Here is a 12,446-nt window from a genome sequence, read left to right on the forward strand (position 1 = left end):
TTTGGAATTGATGAATGGTTTGCATCTAGATGTGAACCCTTTGTATTTACTTTCATGGAGTCTTCTCTTTACTGTTGACTTAGAGACAGATACACCTACTTCACTGAGAGTGTTCTGGACTTCAGTTGATGTTGTGAACGGGTTCTTCTTCACCAAAGAAAGTATGCGGCGATCATCCACCACTGTTGTCATCCGTGGACGCCCAGGCCTTTTTGAGTTCCCAAGCTCACCAGTCAATTCCTTTTTTCTCAGAATGTACCTGACTGTTGATTTTGCTACTCCAAGCATGTCTGCTATCTCTCTGATGGATTTTTTCTTTTTTTTCAGCCTCAGGATGTTCTGCTTCACCTCAATTGAGAGTTCCTTAGACCGCATGTTGTCTGGTCACAGCAACAGCTTCCAAATGCAAAACCACACACCTGTAATCAACCCCAGACCTTTTAACTACTTCATTGATTACAGGTTAACGAGGGAGATGCCTTCAGAGTTAATTGCAGCCCTTAGAGTCCCTTGTCCAATTACTTTTGGTCCCTTGAAAAAGAGGAGGCTATGCATTACAGAGCTATGATTCCTAAACCCTTTCTCCGATTTGGATGTGAAAACTCTCATATTGCAGCTGGGAGTGTGCACTTTCAGCCCATATTATATATATAATTGTATTTCTGAACATGTTTTTGTAAACAGCTAAAATAACAAAACTTGTGTCACTGTCCAAATATTTCTGGACCTAACTGTAAGCCACGTCCTAACTAACACATCCTCTCTTACTAACTACCATAAGGCACGCATAGGACATGTAACCACATTTTATAATACGAACAGTCTGCTTCCAAAGGAGAAATACGCCTCAACCAAAACGAGGCCACTGCTGAAAAAAAATTTGAAGATTTAACTAGATCCAGAAAGAAAAGAAAGTAGCAAGAAGTAAAGATAAGGGAAATAAAAGAAGGGGGGGGGGAGAAGAGCAGCAGAAAGGGAGGGAGGGAAGGCATGGTAGGGATTACTTCCCCAGTACTTGGGCCCCTACATTGGACTGACGTAACACAGGTTATAAGTTACCAATAAGGTTCTGAAATGGTAGGGAATCAAGAGCTAGGGTTTAGGGGGTCCAGACCCTAAGGAATTTATGCACTTAGTCATTGGTCTCTGCCGTGAGGGACTCCATCCTGTGAATGATTGCCATCTCCACAAACCACTCCCTCACAGATGGCACCCCAGTCGGTCTCCAGTATCTTGGGATTACCAAGCGTGCCGCTGTAAGACAGTATCCTAGGAGGCCCACTTTCTGTGATTTAAGTGATCGCGGGAGAATTGAAAGCAATGCCATCTGAGGGGAACCTACCTACTGCTCTCCGCAAATCACAGAGTTTGCCTTGAACACGGACTTCCAGAAAGGCTGTATCTATGGGCAGTCCTACCAGATATGTAGCATTGTCCTCCTCTCCCGTCCGCACCTCCAGCAACTATCTGAAACCCCAGGAAATATTGCGTGTAGAGTATCTGGGCACCTGTACCAACGGGTCAGAATCTTATAATTTTTTTCCTGTGCGGCGCAGGCGATGGAAAATTTATGGGTGAGGATAAAGGACTTTTTCGAGTCCTCCTCAGGAATGGGTGTCCCTAAATCTCTATTCCACTTCTCGATATGCGGGAAAAAAATTAAAAACTGTAGCAGAACAAATGGATCAGAAGCAGTTTGGAGGAGTTTAAATAAATAAATAAATGAAGAGTACGGTCTTCTTTAAGTGTTTTGACTTTTTTTTTTCCAAAAAAGATTATATCTTTATTCTATCATGGATGTGCAAGGTTATTATATATGTAAATTGTTCTCTTTTATGAACTTTAGTATAGTCTTCATTATACTGACCTGAAATTATTCTGCAAGGTCATTTTTGATGGATACTGGACACTGCAATAACAAAACTCCCTAAACAGTGGTGGAATTGTGTTTCTTTTTCTTCAGTTTCTCTCAGTGTTTTTCTCTCTGTCTTAGTAAATCATCTGGTAAAATGAATTGTGCCATTCAAAACTAACTCATAGGGCTATGTTGATAGAAAAATAAATATATAGCTCTTTGGAAGAAGAAAAGGAAAACATGAAAGCAAAGAAAACAAAAATTGGTTCTAGTGGGAAGGAGTTAAAAACTGACATATGTCACAGTACTGTATTTCTCATGTTTCTTTGTAAGCCAAATTAAGGGCTACAAACTACAGATCTGAAGTGTAAGTAAAAAGTATAATATAAAGATAAGGACTTCTTCAGTTTATCAGACCCAGTTATTGTAGACACAAAAGGATATATGAAAAAACAAGCTTGAATGTGGCATTTGGGTTTTTGTTTTTCACGACCTCTATTGTACCACTGTCTTACTACTATATTCCAATATAATTTTTACAGATAGTATACAGTATGTGTTCTTAAGGAGTATGTAGCCAGCTTTCTGTTGACAGTAGATGTAAGAACCTGAATAATTTAGCAGGTCAGACTAGTTCCACATAGTTTGCAATCTGCAGTGTCACGCCTGGGGAGCTGGACAGGGGAGTAGTGGACCCACTGGACCAAGATAGCGATCTCTGACCTGGAGGAATGTACCTGAACAGCTACCAAGACTTCGCTAAAGCCACAGGTGGTGGGGATAGGCTGGTGCTGGTAGGTAGCCACCAGGGGCAGCACCAGGGATCTCGGTACCTCCGCAGCTGGCGCCAGATGATGGAGGGCTGCAAAAGGCTCAAGTGTGGGTGGAAGGTTCAGACAGGTCTAGGAAGGTACAGACTGGTTTTCGTAGGCACACGCTGGTTAGTGGATGCTGGCAGGGACAGGCAGGAAATGAGAGGATCATGCAGGCACAGCGGCTGTACTGGGTGGAAGCAGACACACAGACACTGGTGAAGAAACGATAAGCAAACAACAGCAAGGGGGAACCTGACAACAAGCTAGAGCAAAGCAAACTAACTAGGACTTATTGTACAGGCACCTCCCAATAGGGGAGGATGCCTTAGGCTATGTGCACACGTTGCGTTTTTTCCCGCGGAAACGCTGCGTTTAGAACCGCAGCGTTTCAGTGCCAAATTGCATGCGTTCAGCTTCCCCAGCAAAGTCTATGAGAAAGCCGAAAAATCAATGCACACGCTGCGTTTCTAAAAGCAGCGTTTTGGATGCCCAAAATCGGTGCGGAAAAAGAAGCAGATTGTCACTTCTTTTGTGCGTTGTAGCTGCGTTCTCCACCCATTGAAATCAATGATGTGGGTCAGAACGCAGCTACACCGCAGTTCAGTGCATTTTTGTTGCGGTCTGCATGCTTTATCGGCATACAGAACGCAGGCATTTACCTGGAAGTGAGGTCAAGAGGTTTCCTGTTGACCTCACTTCCTGGCAAAGTTCAGGAAAGCCGGAGTCGCCAAAGTGCCCGCCCCGACCCCCAACCCCCTCCCGAAAATCCAAGACGGCCGCGCGCACAGCAGCGCACCGGCCGCCCTACTCCTCTGTTTCTGTCGCATGTGCCATAACACATGCGACAGAAAACTGCTCCCCAGGCCCTGCCAGGTCACCCCCTATTCCCGCCCGGCGTCCCCCGGTAACCCCCATACCTGTCACAGCGCTGATCCCCCGCGGCACCCTCCTTCACAGCAGACGCCGGTCACACATGCAGAGCGCGGCTGACAGCTCAGCTTCGTGCTTTGCTAGACGCTGGCTGCTCGCACTCTGCAGCTGTGATCCGGGGAGAGTGGGTGCAGATACTTTGCACCCACTCTCCTCAAATGGAGGGTCGGCACTCCTAGAAAATGGGGGATACGTTTCCTGAGCGTGCCCCCCATAGTCTAGAAGGTCCAGAGTCAACGTGGGATGTCCAAAATGTATTACAGGGACCCGATTTTTTGTTTTTCTTTTCAATAAATTGGTGAAAAAGGGAATGTTTTGGGGAGTGTATTTTCAAATACATTTTTTTGTTTTTGTTGTGAATTTTTTTTGCAATTACTGTTAATTAGTTATGTCTGGTATCAAATAGACGCCGTGACATCACTAATTGCTGGGCTTGATGCCAGGTGACATTACACATCTGGCATCAACCCCATATATTACCCTGTTTTCCACCGCACCAGGGCAACGGGATGAGTTGGGGCGAAGCGCCAGGATGGGCGCATCTAATGGATGCACCACTTCTGGGGCGGCTGCAGCCTGCTATTTTTAGGCTGGGAAGAGTCCAATAACCATGGCTCTTCCCATCCTGAGAATACCAGACTCCAGCTGTCAGCTTCACCTTGGCTGGTGATCTAATTTGGGGGGACCCCACGTTTGTTTTTTTTTTTTTATATATTTATTTATAAATAATTAAAAAAAAAAAACAGCTTGGGGAGCCCTCCAAATTGATCACCAGACAAGATGAAGCTGTCAGCTGTGGTTTGCAGGCTACAGCTGTCTGCTTTACCCTAACTGGCTATCAAAAATAGGGGGGACCCACGTCATTTGTTTTAATTTTTTATTTATTTTTTGGGCTAAATACAAGGCTAGGCATCCTTTAGTGTCACGTGAAAGGCACTAAAGGGCGCCAGCTTAGAATATGCAGGGGGGTGGGACGTTATATATATATGTTTGACATCCATTGACGCATTTTTGGCTGTGTGCCCACAATCAGGGTTTGCAGCGTTTTGGGCGCACAGTGTTTTCCCTGCGTCCATAACGCTGCGTTGTGCAGTAGAAGCACAGTGGAAGGATTTTTAGAAATCCCATACCCACTGTGCTTCTTTTCTCCGCAGCATAAACTGACCTGCGGCGTGGCTTCCCGAGCATCAGCATGTCAATTTATGCTGCGGAGATGAGTGTTCTCTGCACGTAGAATAGAGCTAAAGTCCACAGCAGCCTGAACCCAAATCGTGGGCATGGGCAGCTGCGTTCTCCTGTGGGCAACACTCACATCTCTGCAGGAAGGCTGGCACTGTGTACAACACGCCATGTCACTGGATCATGTGGTCAAAAACGCACCTGAAGAAAACGCATGAAAAATGCATGCGTTTTTGATGCGTTTTTATAAAAAACGAATTGTTTACAATTGTCCCCTCTGCCAGAGGGTGCTTTTTTTTCTGCGCTGAAAAAAACGCAACGTGCGCACATAGCCTTAAATACACTGTGCCTCTCAGCCACAGGCTGAGATGCACTTCTGAGTTAGGTCACACTGGCCGTTTCAGAAAAGTGAGAGCAGCGTGGCCACGCCCTAAGTGCACCCCCAAAAGCCGTGCTGCACATGCGTGAGACCCGGGAGCCAGTGAGCAGAGAAACAGCAGGGTGAGAGCATTACCACCCCTGACACATGGAGGGTGGGGGCGCCAAAGGCATAACTCAGAGAAGTGAGTATTAGTCACCAAGGCTGGAGCCAGTACCTTTCAAATTTAGACAAGTGCTGGGGCACACTTTGCTGAAAGTGGCCAACTTGGTTACATTTTCTTTTACATGACATTATGATGGTTGAGTATAGCAGAAAACCTTGCTGGCCTCACTCTCTACTCTACTGCTTATTTCCAGACAAATGACCAGTCTCATTACACATTATTGGTTTTGCAATGAAGCCGTGTTACCAAGCATTAGTCCATGTTCATGTGACCCCATAAGTAGTGGGTAGAGTCCTTCCATGCATACAGCCCTCTCCCCCACGACATGCAGTCAGCAGTCAAGTAATTGTTTAAGCCTTTGTATCCTCCTAAGGCTGCTTTCACACATCCGGCTTTTGCAATGCGGCACAATCCGGCACTTTGCAGGAAAACCGCAACCGTTTTTTTTTTGCTGCCGGTTGCGTTTTTCCTGCATAGACTTTAATTAGTGCTGCATTGTGCCGCATGGGCTTGCGTTCGGTCCGGCTTTTGCCGCATGCGGCAGATTTAGCCGATGCGGCGGCCGGATGGAACGTTCCCATGCACGTTTTTTGCTCCGGCAAAAAAAACCGCATCACGCCGCATCCGGCCGATGCGGCGCTTTTCCCAATGCATCCCTATGGATGCCGGATGCGGCGCGATGCGGCAAAAAACGCATCCGGCCGCCGCATGTGGTTTTTGCCACTGCGCATGCTCAGTAGCATGCCGCAAGCGGCAAAACCGTACCGGCCGCATGCAAAAAACTTATGCAAAGGATGCGGTGTTTTCACCGCATCCGTTGCATAGGCTTCACAGCCGGATTGAGCCGCAGAGCTCAAGCCGGATGTGTGAAAGTAGCCTAAGCCATTGGGGGAAAGATAATTCTGATATCTAATTTTTACTACTTAAATGTTAAAATGTGACTCTTATTTAATGTGTCAGCTACACATTATACATTCAGGGTTTGTTTAATATGTCATTTGTCACTAATGATTTCTATTCGCTATAACTGGCTATCAAAGTTAATATTTCCATAATATCATCAGAACAAAAGCTGCCCACCCTGAGAAGAGTCATCCATAGTCCACACTGGAACCTGTCACCTTCACTTCATAAAACATTTATATATCTCCTACAATCAGGATCTGGTTATTCTGCTGGTTGCATTACTGGTTTTACAAGGAGAGATTCTTATAATGGCACTTAGTGGATGTCCCAGTCACACATACAAAGCCATGAGATACTTCCCCAATGCAAGAAGCACATAACACGTGATGGAACATGTATGTACACTCTCCGCAGACAAATTCAACTAAGAATGATCTGTCATTCTAAAAATTACAGCGAGAAGAAAGTCTGGGAATTTGTACTGATAAGAACTTCAGTCATTGAAACAACACAGATATCTCCTGGATTTATGAAGCTCTATCTGGACACACTTCACACCCCTGTACAAGATGGACTCCAGAACTCTGAACTCTATGTTCATCACTTCCATTGCCTTTTCCATCTGTAAAAAATCCCTCAGTTTTATTGATTTCACTTATCTTAAAGATGTATCACCCCATGTCTTTGTCTAACATCTAATAAATGTTGCACTCTTTTCTTCAAGGGGATTTTCCACTACTGAAAAACTCGTTGTTAACCCACTGCACAGTACAAATTAAAACACTGTATACTTACCTCTTGGCACACTGCCGTTCCGCTGATCTCCTGGTACTCATGTGGCATGAACAGTATTACTTGATTGGTGCAGCCAATCAATGGCTTTTGATCAACTGCAGTCTTAAAAGGGTTTTCCATGAACAAAGTTCATTTTAAAGTTCATTTTAATCAATAGATCTTGGAATAATAAGTTCCTACACTTGGATGTGTTTAAAAAAATGGTCTGACCGTGCCTGACATCTGACAAGAGAGGAGGACCCTTACCTACAGCTTTACACCAGGACAATTAGCTGAAGGGGACTTTTGAGGACATTGCCCCCTTGTTTCTTCTCTTCATCTTAAGGAGAAGACTAATATTTTATGACAGCTGCAGTCACAGGAATGAATACAATAAGGACTAACTGGTTATTGCAAAATATGGTTCTTATATCAGTTACAGGCAAGATTTCTCTGATGTGAAATATTTCATCATAGTGAGGCTACATCTATGTGAAAAGAGGTCCTGCCGAGGAACCCAATTTCAGTAAAAAATACCTTTATAACCTAAGGAATGTGAATTTATTATCTTTTTTGATGTGACATATAGAATTATTTGACATATTTTGGAATATATGTTATAACAATATCCCTGATGAACCTCCACCCAAGGAGGCAAAACATGTCGGGTAAAATATTGGGGTTAAAGTGTTGCCTTGGGCATGAAAAAATACTGGATGTAAAATTCACACCAATAAAGTAAACTACATATCTTCCATTTTGTCCTATACAACTAAAACTACATATAGTGTAAAAAAAATTTTCAACACATATATGTACCACCCCCATGCCAGCAGCCGAGCCGCTCGGATCCGGAACCGCAGTGGCTCGAGGGGTCTCTGGACCCGGGGGTTCGAGCGGACACTCGAGTTTGAAAAGGGGAGTATGTACAGGGGAGTTAGAAGTTCGTGATGCCACCCACGGTGCGTGGTAAGGTGGGATACCACCGCTGCTGTTGGAGAAAGGGGGGAGACAAGTGGCGATGGTACAGTAGCAAAGTGTTTAACCCCTCCATGGGTAGGGGGTTTGTGCCCCGGGGCCCGGTGTTGGTGGTGCAGGAGTGGGGTGCCGTTGGGAAAAGGAAGGGTTTCTGCGTACTCACTCAGTCCAAGAATACTGAGACCGACAGCTTGTAAACCAGAATTCTGAGCACCGCTGGAGCAAGGAGGGAGCACGCTTGGGTCCGTGCCCTTGGTGTTGCTTGTTAGCCTGTGGCCTTTTCCGTGGCACTTTGTTCACTGTTTGAACCCTGTAGTGTGGAACTAGTCGGGTCCCGCTCACCTGTATGGCTAACGGAGTGAGCTTGCTCTCAGGGTTCACGTTTGGGATTTGGTGGACTGTGTCAGGGAAAGTCCTATCCCATCGTTGCGCTAGTACCCCGATTTTGGAGCGGGTGAGGGATGAATCTCGAAGGCTTCACCCCCATCGGGTAAATTACCAGGATGCTTGAAGCTACTTCCTGGCCTAGGGTCCGCGTACCCCGTCGGGTCCTGGCCCCTGCCCGGAGATGGCTCAAGGCCGCCGGCTGCACTCCTCAGCAATCCGTGCCTCTTGATATGATCCCCTGCGACCGGGGTTCCAGCTCCTACTAGGCCCAGACCAACGTCTGCCACCTAGTACTAAAGGAGCCCTGCTCCAACCCGGTGACCTCTCCCTCTCAGAGAGTCACCACTCTACCTCGTACTCCTTCCACTCCTTTACAGTTCTCTTTCACTTTTTCACCTTCCTCATACCAACCCCCCAAGTGGGCGGCCCTATTCCCTTCAGGCCCACAATGGTGTGTCTGGTGGGTATGGTGTAAAGTGTTTCTAGGGTTTTGATTGGCTAAGCTCTTAGCAACACCAAAGGATCAGGACCCGTAACCAAGGAGGGTTGGATACTGTGCAGAAGGGCAGGTTGCACAATACCCTATGACGACCTGATAGGCCAGGGCGTCACATATATATTTATCCTACTGTCACATGAGAGATATTTTGGTAAATTTATTTGTACACCCCCCAGTGATATATACCTCTCCTCTTTCAGTATGCAGATAATTATTGGATCTAGATAAAAATGATTTTGTGGTTGATTGTTTTTATAATGATTGTAAATTTTTGATTTATTATTGATTGTAAAGTTAACTGGTGGAGCGATATAACTATTTCCCATATGTTGGGATATACCGCCGACTGGTCCACTAAATTGTAAATTAATTTGTAATTTAGACCCTTAGGTTATATTTATGTAGACCTTCACGTTTTTAAATTCTTTTGGCAACCAACTGCACTGAGAGCCTTTCATCGTTTGAACGACCTTCACACACGTAGAGGTCTAATTCGCTGAAACAGATGATGATATGTTTTGAGGCAACAGGGTTACTGAGTGTTCAGCCAGGGCGCCGGCAAGTACCGGTAAGCAGAGAGGTTGTGGAGGACATTGCCACTGCCTTCGTGGATCAGGGCACGAACAACCCTGCCAGGAACAGCAGTGCACCAAATGTTTCCAGGCAATTGGGGCTCCCATACAGGACAATGTGGAAAGTTCTCCGAAAGGTCTTGCGAGCATACCCGTACAAAATTAGCCATCATCAACAACTTCTTCCTCGTGACAATGATACCCGCATGACATCTGCATTCATGTTTTTGACGAGATTGGAAGTGGATGACAATTGGACATGGAATGTTCTGTGGTGCGACAAAGCACATTTTTACCTGAATGGAACGATAAACACACAAAACTGTCGCAAATGGGCTACCGAAAATCCGCATGCGGTCAAGGGGGTTCCGTTTGAATTTGCCAAAAGAAACCGTTTGGTGAGGCTTCACCTCATCATTCATCCTCGTACCGTTCATTTACGAAGAAATGAGGCCAACTGGGGTTGCTACCTTTTCCGTGACAGCAGCGAGATACCAGACAATGCTGGAAACAGTGGTCATTCCGCAAATACAACAGTGGCACTGTCTTCAGACGACCACCTTCATGCATAATGGAGCACCTCCTCACATCACAAATCGTGGGAAGAACGTTCTGCTTGCACATTTTCCTGATGACAGGATTTTGAGCCGTTCCTTCCCTAAAACATGGCCACCGTGTTTGCCCGATCTCAATCCTTGTGATTTCTGGTTGTGGGGACACTTGAAAGAGCGTGTTTATCGACGAACTGTCGACACCCTTGCATGATTTTGGAAGTGCGCAGCATCCCACCAGACATGTTACACGCAGACGTCGAGTATGTTCTGCATAGGATGAACATGATCACCATGCATGATGGCGGCCATATTGAACAGGTATGCTAGTCTGTGGAACAATTGTAACATCTCCAATTATCAGCACATGGTTTTTGGGCTGTTCACTTTTGGGCTGTACAGCGCCACTTTTTCTCATGGTGGAGAGTTTTGGTATATATATTTTTAAGGTGCCTTCTGTTTCCCCATGCCTTGAATAGCATACATACCAATTTTCAGCCAATTCTGTCCACTGGGTCAATCTGCACATGGCTCCAAATACCTTAGGTTATTTTATGGCCACTTTGTAAATCTAGTATTGCTGTAATCGTACTAACTGCAGGAATAAAGCTGCCTAGTCACTTATACTGCACGGTGAATGGTGTAAACCTAAGCAAAGACAATTCTTCAACTGCTATTCACTTGTTCATTCTGCCTCCCAAAGATCGCAGTACGGTGTGGCTCATACACTCCCTGACAGAAGTTCTGTCGCTTATCCATGTTATGTAAATAAAAGCTTATAACCTGACTTTAAATTTATCCATTGGTTTTCTAAATTACTCTTTTGAAAGCTGAAACCCTCCCAAATTTGGTTTAGGTTATGAAAATAAAGTTGCTTCAAAGCTGAAATATTGATCATTTAATGAACACAGAAAGGTCAGATTTTGAGAAGACAAAAGTTTTGTCGCCTTGTCATATAATGCACCCAATCCTAGTTTACATCCTCACCTGTGCTCACTAAATGATCAGTTAATTAGTGGGTGTGTATTCACTTGAACTGCAACTTGACCTCTGACAACATGCCAAAAATCCATCCTGCGACCAAAGCCTTGATTATCAAGAGGCTGAAGACCAGATTCCTTGCAGAGGTGGCTGGCACCTTTATTGTATCTCAGCATCAAGTACAAGGACCCTGCAACACAACTGCTCAGGAGGAATGTTTGTTAGTTAGAAAATTCAAACCCCCTCTTCCACTGCAGCGGAGCTCCAACAGGCCTGGTCACCTCAAGTCCCTGTGTCAACTAGAACAGTTTGTAGGATTCTGTCTCAAAATGGCCTCGATGGTCGAATCAGTGCCCAGAAGCCAGCAGTAGACATAAGGCAATTAAAAAAACGTGTGGCATTTGCCAAGTCCCACAGCCTGCTAAACAGATGGACGCTGGAAAAGTATCAGAAGGTGGAGTTCTCTGAAAAATCTTCAGTTGAATTACACCACCGTCATTGCAACTACTGCAGGAGACCTACTGGAGCCGTATGTATCCAAAATACACCCACAAAACAGTTAAGTTTGGTGGTGGAAAGATCATAGTTTGGGGTTACATTCAGTATGGGGATGTGCAAAATATTTGCAAGGTGGAAGGCAATATCAATAGCCTAAAATTTCAAGAACTATTAGCTACCTCTTACATTCCCAATCATAAAAGGGGACAAATTCTGCAGCATGATGGTGCTCCATCTCATACATCCATCTTTACAACAAAGTTCCTCCTGGCAAAGAAGATCAAAGTGCTCAAGGACTGGCCAGCCCAGTCACCAGACATGAACATCATTGAGCATATTTGGGATAGGATGAAAGAGGAAGCTTGGAAGACAAAACCAAAGAATCTCGATGAACTCTAGGATGCATGTAAGACTGCATTCTTTGCTATTCATGATGACTTCTTCAATAAATTGTATGAATCATTGTAGAACTGCATGGATGCAGTCCTTCAAGCTCATCGAAGTGACCCAAAATATAAATATGGCTCTAATAGCACCACAACTTCATTCACCAATGTTATGCAACATATCTTTGTATTAGAAGTTAATTATTTCTTTGAATTTCACATTACTTTCTGTGGGCGACAAAACTTTTGTCTTGCCAATATCTGACCTTTCTGTGTTAATTAAATGATCAATATTTCAGCTTTGGAACAACTTTATTTTCATAACCTAAATCAAATTTGGGAGGGTTTCAGCTTTCAAGAGAGTAATCTATAAAACCAATGGATGAATTTAAAGTCAGGTTATAAGCTTTTATTTACATAACATTGATAAGCGACAAAACTTCTGTCAGGGAGTGTATTTATCCTGTGCTCTATGCTGAACGCTAACACCGGGGACTATATGTAAGGGTGCGTGCCCACGATTAGGAATAGCAGCGTTTTGGACGTTGCATCCACAATGCTGCATTGTACAAACACAGAGGATGGGATTT

The sequence above is a fragment of the Anomaloglossus baeobatrachus genome, chromosome 1, assembly GCF_048569485.1.
Source record: "Anomaloglossus baeobatrachus isolate aAnoBae1 chromosome 1, aAnoBae1.hap1, whole genome shotgun sequence".
In the NCBI taxonomy this organism is placed as follows: domain Eukaryota; kingdom Metazoa; phylum Chordata; class Amphibia; order Anura; family Aromobatidae; genus Anomaloglossus; species Anomaloglossus baeobatrachus.